Source organism: Mustela nivalis (assembly GCF_964662115.1).
Source record: "Mustela nivalis genome assembly, chromosome: 10".
NCBI lineage: Eukaryota > Metazoa > Chordata > Mammalia > Carnivora > Mustelidae > Mustela > Mustela nivalis.
This window is the reverse complement of record NC_139029.1, coordinates 12,923,132-12,938,812: the sequence shown is the minus strand read 5'-3', so window position 1 is coordinate 12,938,812 and position 15,681 is coordinate 12,923,132. Positions and strand designations below refer to the sequence as shown.

General features: G+C 56.9%; 1 protein-coding gene across 4 annotated transcripts in view; it reads left to right on the top strand.

Moving 5' to 3' along the window:
• Positions 1-15,681, top strand: part of CAPZB (capping actin protein of muscle Z-line subunit beta) — a 126,448-nt gene that overhangs the window by 92,742 nt on the left and 18,025 nt on the right. The window lies entirely within an intron of this gene.

The following is a 15,681-nucleotide window of genomic DNA, read 5'->3' as shown; positions in this document are numbered from 1 at the left end:
CGTGGCTTACCCAGTGAATTAGAACTGAGCTGTGAGGGAGAATGCTGGACATAGATGGCGCCCAGGCCACTGGCAGGGGCCTCGGCGGTGCCGGTGCTGGCCTGTGCAGGCCTGCCTGTGCGGGTCTGGCCTGGTGCCTCGGATACCAGCAGGTGCCCCCAGTGCTGCGTGCTCTGTGTGCGTCGTCCCAGAGCCTCACAAACACCATAGCTGGTAGCCCCCTTGCACAGATGGACAGATGAAGGCTCAGAGAGATTGAGGCATTTGTCTGACGCGAGCAGCAGAGCCGGGAGTCCGTCAGGCCTGTCTGTCTCCGGAGGCCCCGTGTTGTTACCATCCTGCGCGCCCCGACCAGTCGTACCTGCGGCCTGGAGACCCCGGCCCACGTCAGGGCCCTTGCCCTCTCCGAGCCACTTTGTCCCTGACTCCTGAAGTTTTGGGGGCCTTCACCCTGTCTTGGAAAGCGTTTGTGCTGGATCTGCTTCGATCCCCACCTCTCTTCGCTGCTTTCGTCTGGTCCTGCTACACCCCGTCCCACCAAAAAGAGCGGCCACTTATTCACCCGCCTTGCAAGAACGGCTCTGGCGAAGGTTAGCCCCTGAAGCTCTTTTTCCTGAACCAGTAGAATCTCGTGGTAAAGTAAGTTTTGCCTTGAGAGTAGAGTGCGACTATAAAAGACTCGGTACCACCACCACACAAACTCGGTCATCTCGGGGAAGGGCCCACAGACATTCCTGTGAAGGGCCAGACGGCGAGCTAAAAGTTTGGGCCTCATGGGTCTTAGAAGTCCCTGTCATTTACTCTTTTTGTCTTGTTTTATGTGTGTCACCGTCTACAAATGTAACCCCACACAGCCCCAAAACTACAGATGTAAAAGCCCTCTCCCAACCCTTAAGGAGGGTGAGATTTGGTCTGCGGCTGTCATTCGCCCGCCCGGACCTAGGATCTCGGCAGGAAAGTGGAAGTGGGAGGAGCGGAGCGTCTGAGCTGCTGGGACCATTGTCCCGGAGCTAGTCCTGTGGCGTGGGGACCGCGGGCTCCGTGTTGCGGCAGTTGGCTGGCCCTCCCTCTCATGGCAGATTCGGGGGAACACCCTTCATGAGGAGAAGTGATGCTTCTCAGCCTGACACACAGGCCAAAAACACATGACGCCGAAGCAGACAGAGGGAATACCAGGGCCCGGCCTGGAGGAGGCACGGTCAGGCGGGCCCCCACGTGTCTGCGGGCCCCGGCTGCACCCCCATGTGGCTCCGCCGGAGCTCGAGCAACCGGCACATGCCAGCAGGTCTGGACCTTACGTCTCATCCCTGGAGGATCCTTGGGGACGAGGGTTGCCCCTTATAGATGAGACCGTGGGCTCGGGTCACTAAAGGACTCGCAGTAGGACGCAGAGGCGAAGAGCTAGGATCGGGTCTGTGTTTGCCTCAAGTTCCCGCAGGTTACCAGTCTTCATGGTTAAAGTAAGTCGTTGTGTTGAACGTGCCGTCATGTCCGGAAGGACGCTGTCGGAGACCAGTTGCTCGTGCGGGGAGGCTGACATGGACAATCGCTGTGCCTTCGTTGGCTCGTGGTGGGTTTTACTGTCGCTTTCCCCGGCCATTCGGCAGGAAGCCAGTCCGGCTCTCACACAGGAGCTTCCGGGTAGGGTCCGGCTCGCGTTGTAGTGGTACAATTGGCAACAAGAGGGCAGCGATGATCAAGCAGTCCCAGCCCCGTGTGTCCACAGTCGGCTCTGTGTTCATAGCCCTGCGGCTCTGCTTATCCCATGTCTCCAGGACAGCCCGTGTGCCAGGATCGTCCCTGTCCCAGAGGAGGGGACAGAGTCACAGAGCCACAGTACCTTGCCCGGGCTCACACCGCTGGTGAGTGGTGAGCCTGGGATGGAAGGCCATCCTCATCCAGCTCCAAAGTCCAGAATCTTCATTTACTTGACCTGCACTGAAGGTGCCCACCAGGTACTGGGGGTGTGTCCTTAAACGTGGCAAACCATGTCCCCACTTTCTGGGGTGTCCACTGTGGGAAGACACCATGTGTGAACAGGTGTCACAGCAGGTGGCAGGATGGGGAGTGACTCGCTGCTGTAAGAGGAGCGGCCGGGACGGCCTCTCCAGGACGTGACCTTGGAGCTGAGTGAGGTCAGATGCCGGGAGGGGGCTGGCCATGCCAGCGGCCAGGAAAGAGCGGTCTGTCAAGGCTGCTTCTGCAGGCTCCTCTTGGATTCCGCGGGAGTCAAAGCGAGAGTGGTTTCTTTTACACACTAGGGTTTGAGTTATGACTTCCTGAATGAAGCGATTCGGACGTGTGGCCTTTGTACTGGCCTTTGGGCCAGCCCTGGGGAAGAGCCCAGCTCTCGTCTTTGACGTCTTACTTTCTTTCTCCTTCTTGCCTTGTTGGTTTGCATGTGTAGTGATGCGTGCTCATTGTTAGGCTTGTCTCTTCTGTGAGGCCTTGACTGGCCACGGTGTTCACCTCTCCTCAGGGTGGTCACACTGCTCGGGGCTACTGAGGCTTGGGACCCCACCCCCCACCCCCGCCCCACTCCAGGTATATCTCCTTATGGCACCTCCTGGGAAGACTTCCCTTCCTGGGCAGATGTCCATCTGGAAGGTGGCAGATGTCTGTGAACCTGTGCTCACCTCTCCAGGGGCAGGTGACCTGCTGGGGGCATGGGAGGGGCTGACGGGACCACTGCTGACACCCAAGTAGGAGATCAAAGTGGACAGGCCCAGAGCCAGCGGTGCTGTGGCCGTCCGCAGGCGTGGAACATGGCCCAGAGGACACCCTACTGTCCCCAGCATCAGTGTGCTGCTGCTGGTCAGGGGGTAGAGTGTTCAGGACCTCTGGGTGTTGGGGTGTGGGGTGGTCCGTGTCTCCCCACGTGACAGGCAGCTGCCAGCCACCACAGGGGTGGTGGTTAGAGCCATCACTGGGGATCCAGAGTCCTGTTTCAAACCACCCACTGTTATCAGAGTGATGAGGACGTTCTCTCCTGAGAACGTGTGGGGGCATTTTCCCAGCTGGACCACACATGATGAGTTAAAATGAGACCTATTTCAGGCTAAAAATTATGAAAATAAATCTTGTATTTTTCCTTTTTTTAAAAAAACTGTCTTGGTACATTGCTCACCTCCAGAAGTTGCCATTCTCAGAGTGCCCTGAGTTGTTGGTGGCCACGTTGGTGACCATGGTATGGGGCCCAGAATGTGAGCTCTTCTTTTTCCTGTGGTTTTGGGGAAGGGAAGAGGGAAGTCAGCCAGGGGCTAAGAGGCCGTGTCTCTGCCTTGAACTGAACATAGGCCAGTGGTTACCTGGTGTTCTAGGGACCGGATTGTTCCCTAGGATGAAGGGGCAGTAGGCCACACCTTCCCTCTATCCTTTCTCTCTACCCCTTCCCATTAGAAAGACGCATTCTAGGGGCGCCTGGCTGGCTCAGTGGGTAGAGTGCAGGACTCTGGATCTCCGGGTTGTGAGTTTGAGCCCCACGTTGGGTGTGGGATTACTTAAAAATAAAATATTCAAAAAGAACAGCAACAAAGACACATTCCGTTCCTTCCTGTGGGAAGGCTCATTCATTGTCACCCCCAGGGAATGAAGCCACGGAGCTCTCCTTCCGCCTCTCCTGTCACTGGCAAAGGTTGCTCTGAGCGGGGAGGCATTCTGAGCTGCGGCAGGAGGAGCCGGCAAGGTGGCCATGTCCCAGGCCTGTTGGGAGATGCCAGGAGGCTCGGGAAGAAGAGGGAGTGCTGCCACCATGAGCGTGGAACAGGCACACCATTGTGTCCAGGAAGATGGGATGAGCAAGCCCGCCCTCTCCAGGGCACCCGGTTCCAAACTGGAGCTTGGCCTGCACCCCATGGGGGTTGAGGAATGGGAAGAGCAGACGTATCCCCTGTGCTAACTGGGTCTTTGAGTCCGGATGACCCTAGATGTTTCAGATTCCTTCAATCCCGATGGGTCACAGAGTTAGGACTGGGCCTACCCTGTGCTCGACTTCTTGACCACTGACCCTCTCAGGTGACTGAAGCTGCCAGGCTCCAGCCTTCGGGCTCGAATCCTCCTGTGGTGAATGCTTCGGAGAGCTTCTGGTTGTGTGGACTGCTGCTGGGAAGGGCCCTCGCTGTGCTGGGAAGGGCACTGAATTTGGCTCAGGGATTGTCTGCTTCATTCTCTGAAGGTGTGGAGACTGGACATACACGAACACCCCCCCCCCCCAAAAAAAATGCCTAAAGTGTTCTTTCTGCCACCGCACTGGTTTACGCCCTAAGACTGGCCTCGTAGGGAGATTGTATCATCCTGACCTTTCTCCTTCTACTTGTGGCCCCGTTAATCTTGTTCCTGCTGCTGATGTTCTCCTTGGGAGGATGACTGCCAGAGACTAGAACTGAAATGTGATCCAGGCCGGGCACCTAGAGCTGCCCAGGCTTTTCCAGAGAGAGGGAGGGAGAGCTCGCTGTCTCCCCAGGAGCTGGTCAGAATGCTCACAGGGAGGGAGCTGGAGCCAGGGATGGGTGGACCTGGACGCCCTCCACTTCTAACTCCCGTGGGGGCGTCGCGCCCCCTCCCCTGCCTGCACACCCCTTTACCCATTGTGGAAGAAATGTGCCTCCCTTCGGGGTGTGGGCACGAGGCGAGTCGGGGCCCCTTGGAAGCCAGTAAAGTCTCTGCTTGCCTGACTCTCCACAGCTCCCTCACTGTGTTCTTCCCTGAGTCCCTACCATGTTTATTGGTGGTGTTTTTTGCCGTCGTCAGTGGCAGAAAGGGCCTGTGGTGGCAGCTTTCCCTGGGGAGTAACTGTCCAACATCTGTAGGTTGCACCACCCAAGCAGTCCTGGTTTTCGGCTCAAGTAGTCCATCTGCTGCACATGCTTAGGGATGTCAAGCCCTTTCTGCAGGCCGGTCAGGTGGGGTCTGCTCTCGGGCCATGCTGACTCCTCGCTGCCCTTCCCCGAGTCCTCCCATCCTGGTCACCAGCATCCAGCCTGCTCGATTCTTCTCCACGAAGCCCCAGTGTTGTTTTCTGCCTCTCAGCGTGGGCCCAGCTCAGTCCAGGGAATGTCATCGGAACACGCCTGGCATCTAGGGAGCGGGGAAGGTAGCAGAAGGGGCAGGCTCTTGGGTGGCTGGCTCATGGGATCGCTTCACATTCTTTCTTGGCAAAGTTGACTGCTTTTTTAGGCCCAAGCGAGGGTAGCTCATCAGTCACAAAACCCCACAAGTTGGTCTGCGCGTCGTTCTTGGGAGACTCGGCAGTGGGGTCTTCAACACAGGGTGGCGCTTGCTGCTGCCGGAGACCTCGCACTTGCACTGTGAACCACTGGTTGGCTGCCATGAACCCCAGGATCAGTACTTTGACTTTTTTGGGTTCCCAGGGAAAGCTTCCCAGCTCTGGCTTTCACGTTGGGTCTCACTGTTGCCTCTGTCGGCCTGGATTCTGCTGAGACCAGATGTTCTGACTGAAGGGGCTGGCACTGCTTTCGTCCAGAGATGATTACTCCCATCTGTGCCAGACATCTTGCCCCGTGCTCTGCAATCCTCGGCTCTTGGCTTGCAGCAGATAATACCTTCAAACATGCGGTTGCAATTTATAGGCCTTATAAGTTAATTTTAGTGGGTGTGCAATTGATTGAAATCAAAGCTTAATGAAGGCCAGAGTCTGGGGGGGGGGGGGTGGAGCAGGGCGGGAAGGCGTTCTGTGTTCTTCCCTTGCTTCGGGTCTGAGATAATCTTCAAAAGATTTAATTAGCTTTTCTAATCAACCCTTCTTGTCTGGAAGAAGTTTACAGAATGAAACAAGGCTGGCGTCCCTGTGGCAGTCCAGAAATCCATGAGCCCCTGGGAGAGGCCAGGCTGCCTGGTGGACGGCCTTGACCCCAGCTCCCTGCCTTGTCTCCTCTCTCGGGGGCCATGCCGGAATCGTGGCTGTTTCTGCCTCTTCCTCCTGTTCTCTGGCCCTCTATCATTTGACATGTGGGCAACGCTGACTCTGGAAGGGCAGGGCATCCTTATTCATGTGTGAAGAAAGTTCGTTGCTGTGGTTTTGGGAGTCCTGGAAACTCCCATGTTCCCGGCTGCCTTCCCAGACCTTGTTTCTGGGCCCCTCAGATCCCCCCTCCCACCCCTCACCCCCACCCCCCCACTTTCATCGGACGTCAGCATCAGGCCTGGGGGATTTCAGCATGTCTGTCCTGGTAGGAATTGCAGAAAGCAGTGGGAGCTTTTCTGAAGAGAAGGTAGCAGCAGAAGCAGGGGTAGCAGGTAGGCAGTGGCGGGAGGACCAACTCGGACAGGAGGCGGAGACGGCCTAGGAGAAGTCTCAGGCCCACCGCCGTCCAGCCAGCTGCACAGTCGGGAGGAGCCGGGCCCCGAAAGGGCCTGGACTTCATTCTGTCTTCCGCCCTACTCGCTCGCTGACTTTGGGTCAGTAAGTGAACTCTCTGAGCCTCTGTTTCCTTATCTATTGAGGAGGTCAAGGTCGTTCTGCCGTCTTAGGGGCTGAGGGGGCCTACAAGGCTTCTCTTGCACTGACCTGTCAGGTCCACGTGGTGACCTTTGAGCTGTCAGGAGGACAGGATTGTTTCATTTTATGGTCGTTATCCTGTGGTTGTCTTATGTTCTGTGGACACAGGGTGTTTGGGTGCAGACACAGTGAGGGAGCAGGCTCTGGAACGCGTCCCCGGCCCCAGTGGAAGGCTGCGCGTTCTGGCTGGGCCTCTGCTCCCGGCCCACCCTGAGACCTCAAGTAAATCCTGTCTCGAAAACGGAGTGAAGTAGTTCCCATCTGTGGTGACAGACGAGTATTTACGACCTCGTTGTGCAGACACTGAGAACCCATCGTGCTCTGAGCACAGGGCACAGTGGGGAGTGCGTCAGGGACAGCCCCTGCTGTCGTGGGGCGCAGATTTTCGCAGGGCTTGAAGAGGTACAGGTGCACACAGGAGGAAGGGAGCAAAGCAGACGAAGTGCTTGCTCGGTTCCCGGGCGCTGGGAAGGACACACCCAGGCAGGGAGGCAGCGAAGCCTGACTTTAGGAAGGGGTGGAACTGTGCGCTGATGACACTGGGTTTGCCCTGGTGCAGGAGAGAGTTCGAGTAGCCGGCGTGGGACTCCTGCCCTTGTAGCGCTGGCCTCGGCTGGTGTCCAGGAACTTGGCTTTCTGGAGGGTCCCTACCTTTCCTTGATAAGAATGGCTCGCGGTGCTTCAACTCTTCACGCGAACATAGTGGTTTATGCCGAGCTCCTGCTTCCCTTCTGGGAGCCTGGAATTCTGCCGTGTGCTAGGCAGACAGCACTCTGGCAGTAAAAACCTTGGTCGCCAAGTCCGTGGGCGTCCCTGCAGACAGTGTCGCACACTTGCTGGGGGAACGAAGCATGTTGTGCGCGAGCCCTGGAAGAGGAGCCACATGCTCTCGCAGACTCGTGTCCGGTTTCCTCAGGACTCTTCCCTCCTGCCTCTCCTTTGGCTGCTCCTGCCCAGTCTCTTTCAGCTGGAATGACTCGTGGTGGCAAGATTCCGTGCTGAGCCCCGTGAGCCTCTCGGTGAATCACTGAGCCTTGGGTGGTCATGAAGAGCCCAGGCTCCACCGTGCGGCCTGGCAGGAGCAGGGAGAGCACGGCTTTGGTCCTAACTACTCGTCCCTCAGCCTGGCTGGGTGAAATCTGTAGCTTAAGGTCGCCCAGTGCCTCCACGACCAGAAACAGCTGGCCATTACCTTCGGTCTCCAGAGTCACAACTCCAGCCCCCCTAGGAGGTGGGGGAAAGCACTGAGCAGGCAGGCGTGAAGGGGTGGGGGATAGTGCAGGAAGGTTCTGCTAGATGGAGCCTGGGCCATTTGGTTTGGCCCCTCTGCCCTCTGTCCCTGCGCCTGCCCAGAGGTCTGATGGTTCATGATGCAGAACACTTTTTGTTCCTGCCCAGAGGTGTGGGACCTCTTCCAGATAGGAAGGTCTCCGGCAGGCCCTGTGACGGACCCCGCGTGCCGCATGTGCTGCGCTCTAGGGACTGCCGGGCGGGGCGGGGTCTGCGTCTGGCTTTTCACTTGTCGGCAGCGTAATTAGTACTTGGGTTTTCGCATGTATTATTTGTATCTTCAGCCATGCGTACAGAGGGCCTCTGAGAACTGCCCCGCCTGCTGCGGGACTCTGGCTTGCCACTCCTCAGGCTTGTGTGAAAGTGCTGGAAGCACTTAATGGGGAAACCTGGGCCCCGTTCGGTTGTGCTATTATAACTGACTAGGGAAAGAGGTCGAGAGGGTCCTGTTGGCTTTCCAGGGGATGGAGGTGCTGAGCTGGCCTGTGTCCTGCCCTGACAGTGTTGAGTTTTAGCTCTCCCATGCCACCACTCTGAAGCAGAGGTGTTGCCTGCCACAGTTTCTCAAGCCCCTAAAGAGAGGGTCTGGACGAGCCTGCAGGATGCCCCCAGCCTGCAGGCCAGGGATGGGACCCCTCCGGCTGGCATCCTAAGGTGCAGCTCTGGGTTTGGCGGCCGTGGCATGGCAAGCACCATCTGACTTTCATCTGCTAAAACAAAGTTAAATGAAAAGCAGGAGTGTGCAAAACACCTTTTTGTTAACAAACACGGTCCTGCAGATCATCAGCATCAGGGACTCTGATTCCTTTAGAACTTATGGGTTCTTGCAACTACATGACACACGGTCACATTCTGGATTGTGCCGATGCACTTACTGGAGTGCCAACGCCACGTGGAAGGAGTGCCCAGGTCCATCCATGGTCAAGCTGTGCTCTTGGCTGAGCTGCCTCCCAGGCTCCTGGTAGACCCATCTTTGTCAGGAGGCTGCTTTGTGCGGGGTCCAGGGTGGGTGGTCTTACGAAGATTCAGCCAGTAGGCCCTCGTGGCCTCATTGAGGTGGGGGACCCTCCTTCACCAACGTCCCAGAGCGGGTTGCTCAGTGGTGAGGTCCCACCTCCCAGCCGCTCAGTATAGTGTCCTTTGTTCCCCTGATTTTCTCCCTGACCTTGAACTAGCACCGCACACAGCAGCATGGTTGTGGGTGTGTGTTCATCTTTACCAAATTCAACCTCTCAGTCTGAACCAAGGTCCCGAGCCCAGCTGCCCACCTGCACTGCTGTGGTAGCCCTCCCACACGCGGCCAGCCAGACCCCAGGGCTGGTCCCAGCGGCCCTCTTCTCGGCCACGTGGCTGGGGCACCTTTCTTTCACTCTCTGGATTTTGGTTTTCTTAACTTAATAATGTGTTCAGAGCCCTTGACACAGAATGGGCTCCCACCAGTGGCAGCTCCTGGATGAGAGCAGTGGGTCTGCACCTCCAGAAGGCCTGGGTCGTCGACATTCTCGAGTCGTGGGCCAAGCAGGGCAGCAGGATTGTCATCAGGGGCCCGGACAGCCAGGAGATGGTCGCAGTGGTGCCAAGCGTGGACAGCTCGCTCGGGTCCCAGAGCCAGGTCTGGAGCCCCTGCAGCAGCTCCCTTGTTTCTAGAGAGGCCTTCGTGGTGTGTCTGCAAGTAGAAAACTGTAAAAACCCCGTGACGGACTGTAAAGGGCTGCAGCTGGGATCCAGATGGCGCATCGACAGGCGAGCAGCATGAAAGCCACACGTGCCTGAGCCAGTCGGTGAGCTTGCTCAGGACGGACACACCTGTGTGTCCTAGAGGGCATTTCCGCAGAATAGCTGTCCCGTGTCCACGGACGGGCTCGGACACGTGCTGCAAACCGTGGTGAAGACACACGAGGACAGTTGGGGTCTCAGCACGCATCTGCCAGCCCAGAGCCAGGTGCCCACCTTTCTCCATTTTGGGCAGAGCCAACGGCAGCCCCCAGGGAAGTGTGGCTAGGACCATGCTCACAGGGCAGGCGAAACCTTGGCTAAGATTAGGAGGAGGGAGGAGTTGTGCCCTTCTCGGCCCAGAGAGAGAGACTTGGGGACTCAGAAGGCCGCCGGTGGCTATGAACGTCTTGCGGTTTCCTGCGTGCTTCCTGCCGCCTCCACCAAGGTTCACGGATGCGCCTCAGCAGAAGCTGGGACAACGGCGTGGCGGGGAAAGCCCACAGTCCCCAGACCCTCAGAGTCATGGCCATCGGCCTGTCTCCTCTGGCTCTCTGTGGGCTCTCCAGAAGCCACATCTGTCGGGCAGCACCCACCTCCCTCTGTCAGGCAGGGAGGATGCTTAGCCTCTTGTGGTGACTGGTTTGGAGCCAGTGAGGAAGGAATGTTGGTCTGTGCTACGAGGAAGGAGGCCAGGTGTTCGATGCCTCTCCAGGCAAATGGGAGGTTTTTCTCTTTCCCCGGGGTAGAACTGAATTGTTCCCACCTGTGGGTACCAGGTGCCTTTTTAGGTTGTAAGGATGTTTTTAAGGATGACCAGAAAAACAGACTGCTGCTGGTGGCTGGCAACTTCAGTCTCTGTTTTAGGCTGGGAGGACACAAGGAGGTGTTGTTCTGGGGCCAAACTCCAGCCACCGGTGGAGTGGCAGTGGCCCTGCCTCGGGGGTTTGTTCTCCTTGTCTGCCATACACTCAGTCCGCGAGCATGGGGGTTTCCGTTGGAACGAGGGCCCACATGACCTCCTTGTCACTGTCATGACCAAGTGCCAGGCACAGTAAAGAGTGTCCCTCAAGTCTCACTGCTGCTCCTCGGCGAGACCCCAGAAGCACAACAGACTGGACGTGACCCCTGAGCCTGCAATCCAGCTCCTTCGTTTTGCAAATGGGAAAACAGTCTTTGGCATCACATTGGTGCCAGATAAATATTCCTTACCTTTCTCTTGGCATATTCAGTGACGCCCCCTCACACTCCAGCATCGGGGGAGGGGGGTGCTCACCTTATGATGCCCCAGACTTGTCTTAGAGGCTTGGGAGTGATGGCATGGGCCTCTGCGTCTGCTCCAGCCTCCTGGCCCCGCTCCCATGTGGCAAAAAGGTCACATCTGAGTGAAGCCAGCCGGGGCCGGCCCCCAGCAGGTGTGTCCTGGCTGAGGTGAACCGGGAGGGTGGTGGCAGGTGACTCATCACCTGCTGAGGGCCTCCATCTTGGGAGCACAGGTCTGGCTCTTCTCCCTGGAGGGGATTTGAAAGGAAGGAGTGAAAGCCAACGACGTCACAGCCCTTTCCAGTCCCATCTTCCCGTTGGGTGTGCAGCTCGGTGTTGACAGAGACTGGGGCTTGGGTGATGCAGGCTCACAGCTCCCGCTCCCGGAACAAGCGTCCATGCTAGGGCTCCACACACGGCCTGGCTTCACACACTCCATAAAGCTTCGGGGGCCAGGGGGGTATTTTCTTTCCTCCTCTCTTTTGTGAAGTAGGTCATTTTGCGCAGGAAGTGTTATGTTTTCCCTCTTTTCTCCCTGTCCCCCTTGGTGGGGCGTGGGGTCCTACAGTTGAAGAATTATGGACACAGAATCCATGCCCGTGATTGTGACATGATTCAGGAGCAGGAGTCATTTTCTGGGAGAAACGATGCTGAACTCCGAGGACAGGACTGTTAACTGGCACGTTGGCCTTTTAGTTGGTCCACGTTCAGGGATCTGATGATAGAGTGTAAACGTGACCAGGTGCTTCATTGTCATTGTGCTGCTGCAGAGCTAGCCCTGCCCTGTGCTCCCTGACCAGCTTGGGTCGGTGGGGCCCTGATCCTGAGCTTACAGAGCCCGTGTCTGCGTGTTGAAATCGAGTACAGTTTCCAGACGGCCTGACTTCGGGAGCCAGCGCACAGCTACCCCGGCTCCTTGGTGCCCGCTGTCTGAATTCCCTGCCCTTCCATTTGCCTTAGGGCACCTTCACCCTCGGGGTGCCTGGCTGACTCCCAGCAGTGGAGCCCGTGACCCTTGAGCTCTGGGTCGTGAGCTCGGGCCCCATGTTGGGAGCAGAGTTTTCTTTGAGAAAAATCATTTAAACAAATAAAATATTGGGCGGGGGGGCAAGTGGAGAGAAAAAAAAACCAGAAACTTAGTGTTTTCCGTTACTGGGAAAGTGTTGGAAGCTGCCGAGACTGTGCGTGGTTGAATGGGTTTGCTCCTCTGTCGGACTCCGGTCTGTCGTTCTCCCCCAGCTGTGTTCCTGGCGCTTCCCAAGGCCCCGCTGCCTCATGGGTCAAGCCCTCCCAGGGGCTGGGGTGCTCCTCCAGTGTCCCTGCGTTCTGTCCCTGCGTTGTCCACCTCCAGGGTCATTCACCTCTTCACTGGCTGTGGGTTTCAGGCCTCAGAAGAGCCTGTGCTTTTGTCTTTGGGCCTCTGTGCGTTAACGCTCTCTGACCGGCGCATTCACCGCAGGGACTCCGGGCCTTGCCTCATACAGCAGTGCCGTGGCCGTCCGTGCTGGGCCTGTCCCCCCGCCCTCCCTGGATGGCTGGGGCCTAGGAAGTGACCCAGAGCTGGCAGAGCCCTGGGTAGGGCCAGGTGGCTTCCTCTGTAGCCCGCTCTCGGTCCCGGGCCCCATTTGGTCATTGGTTCACGTCGATGTGCAAGGGCCCAGGCGCGGGGCAGTGGCAGTGGTGGAGCCACCTTATTGGAATGGCATGTTAGCATTTAAACAATATTAATACTATTTGACTCATTAAGTATACAAAGGCCAGTTAAAGTGCTTCCATGTGTGAGCTGTTAGTTCTGGCGGGCGACTCCTCAGATGGCTTCATGTGGTTTCAGACAACATTTTAGCACATTCTTAAAATACCCACAAAAGCCTTTATGTAAAAACTCATAAATGTGAGCCACATAAAAATTATTTTTTTCCTGTTTCATGTCATTATGATCAAAGTACAGTAGGTAAGAATAAATTTTCAAAAACTTGTTGAGGTCCCTCTTTAATTAATGCTTCACTCGCAGAGCAGAGCCGTAAACCATGTAATGGGGGGCTGTCTGTATGCCCCGCAGTCCCCCTGCCACCGGCCTGCTCACCACGGCCCTGACGGCACTTGCCAGAGAGGCTGGTGTTTCTGGGAGACCCCGAACCGGCCCTTCCTCATGGCACAGTCCTGTGCTCCCTTTGTCTTGGAGCATCAGGTTGAGACTTGCTGCTGCCCCGGTCTCTGGAGATGCCTTTTGGTGAATGGAATGCAGGTCCGTTGTTGACTTGTTGCGGTGTTGGGGCCCTGCCTGCGGATCCCCGGTCTCAGCACGCCCGCCTCACCCCGCTGAGGAACACCCTGACGACGGGAGAGGAAGTAGATTCCAAGCCAGGACGACAGCATCGCCTCCGACTCGGCTGCCATTCCTCTGTGGCAGATCCGATCTACTGTAAATTAGGGTACTAGCTGGTGGAATGCGACCTCAGCTGCGAAAAACAATTACCGAGATCGTGTGGCTCCCCAGAGAAGTGCTAACGAGTCCCTGCCAAGCGCAGAGGCTGAACTCAACACGGCACCGTGGCTCTGCTTGTCGTTTCGTAGAAGTGAGGCATCCGGACAAAGACTGGCAGGGGATTTGGGAAAACGAGATTTATGGGATAAGTTGGTGTATGGTGTTCTGGGCTAGTTTTTCAGTCTCCCTGTTTTAGAATGTCCTTGCCATGAATTGCTTAGTTTTGGAGAAAAGAAGAGCAGCAGAGGTCAGAGTTAAGTTTGCATTTTGCCCTCCTGGTCTCCAGCATCTTGGCACCTTGGGTCCGGTCACTGTGGCCCACAGAGGAAGCTGAGGATGCCAGGGAGAAGCTGCCCGGAGTGGGAGCCGGGCCACTGGGTGGGGCGTTGGAGTGGAAACGGCCAGTTCCACCTTATAAAACATAATGCGGTTGTTCATTTTCCGGAAGAAAATAAATCTAAGGGACAGGACCGAGGGGATGGACTGCAGCTGCCCAGCGCTTGGGAGCAGCTCTCCAAGGACATCATCAGGGGCTCTTGGGCCCCCAGAGTCTCTCTGGGCTCCCTTCTGGGGCAGCCTGGCCTGCTTTCCCTGGTATCCTGGCATGGGCGTGGGGCCTTAGACAAGACCAGTGCCGCTCTCTGGTCATGGGGATCGGGGCACACGCTGTGGGGAGCAGAAGGGGGAGCACGACCACTGGGTGTCCGCCTTTACTCCTGGATGGCCAGCACCAAGAAGGGATTATTGGCCCTTCCTTCAGACCAGCATGAGAGAAGCTGCAGATTTAGAGCTGTTGCTTCACTTTTGGTGTGGGGCTGCTCTCCCTACAAGCCCACCAAGGAGGAATCCGAGTGCTGGAGCAGCCCTCTGTGTCCGGCAGGACTGGGATCATGTTAGCTGGGCTGCTCTTCCCTCAGTGGTGCTGGTGTGACTCCTAGGGAACTTGGATCTCTGAGTTCTGTTACGTCCACCCGCCCATTGTGTGTGTGCTCTACGTCGCACTGGCCTGGGGCTGGTCCTCTGTGCGTCTGTCCAGCAGGCCCACTCACCGGGCGCCCACTGCGCCAGCCCCACCTCCCAGGGTGACTGGGGCTGTGAGGGTAGGCAGTGGGGTGAATCTTATTGGACAGCTTAATCACCATGGAGCCTGTGGGGACAGAGAGGCAGGGACGGGATGTGGTGGCCATGGCGGGCTGGAATCCCAGTGGGCAGGGGAGCAGACCTCGTGTGCAGCCTTTGGGCCCTCACGGGCCCTGCGGTGGGTTGGCCCCGTGGCCCCTTACAGCTCAGCAGGAGGCTGTGGTTCTCACGGGGAAAGACGCTTCCTTTGCTCTGATTGTTACAAAGAATTCTTGTGTACTCTTCACCCACCCACATTCTCGAAATGTTAGCGTTAATCATGTATATTTCTATTATGGAACAGCTTTATTGAGAATTCACGGACCTGTTTATTTTTAGTACTTATTTTTGTTACTAAAATCAATAATAGTCTTTGGTCAGATTATTTACTTTCCTATTTTTTTTGTATCTCAAGAGTCCTATAAAGTAGGTATTACTGTTCTTATTTCATAATGAAATGAAGGCCCAGTTCAGATGGTTGGTCCCTGGGAGCACTTAATAAAGAGTTGGTGGCTGGGGAAGGTGCGGCCGTGGCTGGTAGTGGGGGGCCCGTGCCGCACCCCCCACACACAGCCCCTGCTGTCACACGCGTGCTGCTGGCCGGGCTCCTCCAGGTCTGAGCCTGCACTCACACGCGATAGCGCCCTCCTGGCGGGGCCCAGCGTGCCTGCCACACTCTGGATGCTGAGGTTAATTGGGGTCAGAGAGGCCATAGACGCGCTGGTGAAAAAACATGCCAGGCCACAGAGACACGTGTTTTCCAGCGTTCCGGTTGGTCGTCGGCGGAGTTTGAGGCCCCATACGGCAGCTGGTGACCCACCTCCGCCCCCGGCAGCCCGGCCCTGCCATGCTGTCGCCTGGAGTCTCTTGGATTTGGGACCCTGGCCTGATTTCCTTTCTCCTCTGGCCTTTTCTTGTGTTTGTTCTTAGGAATTTTTCCGTGTCGACTCAGACCTGAGTATGGAGCTCTGCCCTAAGCTCAGCTCTTCATTTCCAGCTCCAAAAGACCAACAAAAACCCAGGCAGTGGGGGCTTGGAGGGAGGTGGGGAGGGTTGGGGGGGTTCGGGGTGGGGAGGAGTGTGCTACTCTGGGCTTTTCCCCCTTTATCCGCCTGTGAAATAGCCATCCCGGGAGGTAGCAGTGACCCCCCGGGAGGTAACAGTAACAGACCCGAGTGTCTGTCCTATGTCACACACGTTGCTGGGTCCTTCCTCTGGAAGGAACGTGAAGCCAGAGAAGTTTTGTAAGCTTGCCCAAGACTGCAAAGCTCGATTTAGCAGCAGAGCTCGAACT